Raw genomic sequence first — 1,325 nt, forward strand, 5'->3', positions numbered from 1 at the left:
GAGTCCTTGGAAGTATTCTTTGTGCAAAATCTTTTTTACTAATTTTACCATTTTGAGAAATGTTTTTGCCTCAAGACATCGAGTTGTACGGCATTAACTGTCACTTTTAATTAGTTACTACATTGGCTACTTTTATTAAGATTTTTGTATGCATTTGTCGGTGAGTCCTTGAAGTATTTGTATTTGTGAAAAATCTTTTTTACTAATTTCCACATTTTAACATATTTTTCTGCCTAAAAATATCAGTTTGTGCGGCGTTAACATGATGTTTTGAAACCGTAGTTGGATCTTTCATCTAGATTCTAGAATGATACAGACACTTCTCAATCTGGGTGGTCTTCAGTATCTACGTTCTTGATTGCTTCTCTTTGTGTGAACATTCCGTGGATTTAATACATCACATTACTCTTGTAGCGTCAAAATATTTATTTAAGTTTCTAATTATTATTTATTATATTGCCTGTAAATCTTTAAAGCTCGTTGTTATTGTTAGTGTTTGTCTTTCAGTACTAAATACAAGCGTAATCCACAAAATTGGTTAGCTTCTAGATATCTAATTTGAATAAGAAATAATAAAGTATGTTTAGTTAATTTAAATGGCTCTTTTATTTTTCAAAAGTAATTTTTAATATTATGCATGTATATGTATTAAATAAAAAACTTCAAATTATTACCCCTTTTGTAGTCAAAAAGGGCGATTTCTTTTGATATTTCTGGCCTTTACCCTTTAAAAAAAATCTAAGGGGCGAACACTTCCAATAAGGTAGTGTCAAATCTTCCTTCTCGCTTTTATTACTTCACCTGGTATTATAGCCCTGCCAGATAGAGCACGTTACGTGCGTTCCGACGAAGCATTCAACTGACAAGGCGTACGAAACGCATAGGTACGCCACAATGAAAGCGTTGTCACATGTAAACAAGTCAGCTGTTTTGTACTGGCGGCAAATTTTTCTTTGAATACAAAATAAGTCTATATTTTTAGTTGGGCTAATATTTCTGAAGAAGGTAAAAAAATGGAAGTAATTGAAGTTATTTTAATATTGCTCATGTTGCTGGAAGCCAGAGAATGCTTCAACAGGCTTTATGGAGGCCGCAGATGGTGGGTGCGACCTCCCCTACAGAATCGGGACACTCACGGATTTTTCGCCACGAATTTTGGATTCAGGGAGGAATTTAAGAAAAATATAAGGATGGAAAAGCACATTTTTGAAATGCTTCTTAATTTTATTAAGGAAAGGATCACTAGAAACAATTCTAATAGGCCATCCATTTCTCCAAAATGTCGACTTTACTTGACCCTCTGGTAAGTTATTCATATATCATGA

The sequence above is a fragment of the Rhagoletis pomonella genome, unplaced genomic scaffold (assembly GCF_013731165.1).
Source record: "Rhagoletis pomonella isolate Grant_MI unplaced genomic scaffold, Rhpom_1.0 Rhpom_scaffold_00005, whole genome shotgun sequence".
NCBI classification, from domain to species: Eukaryota; Metazoa; Arthropoda; class Insecta; order Diptera; family Tephritidae; genus Rhagoletis; species Rhagoletis pomonella.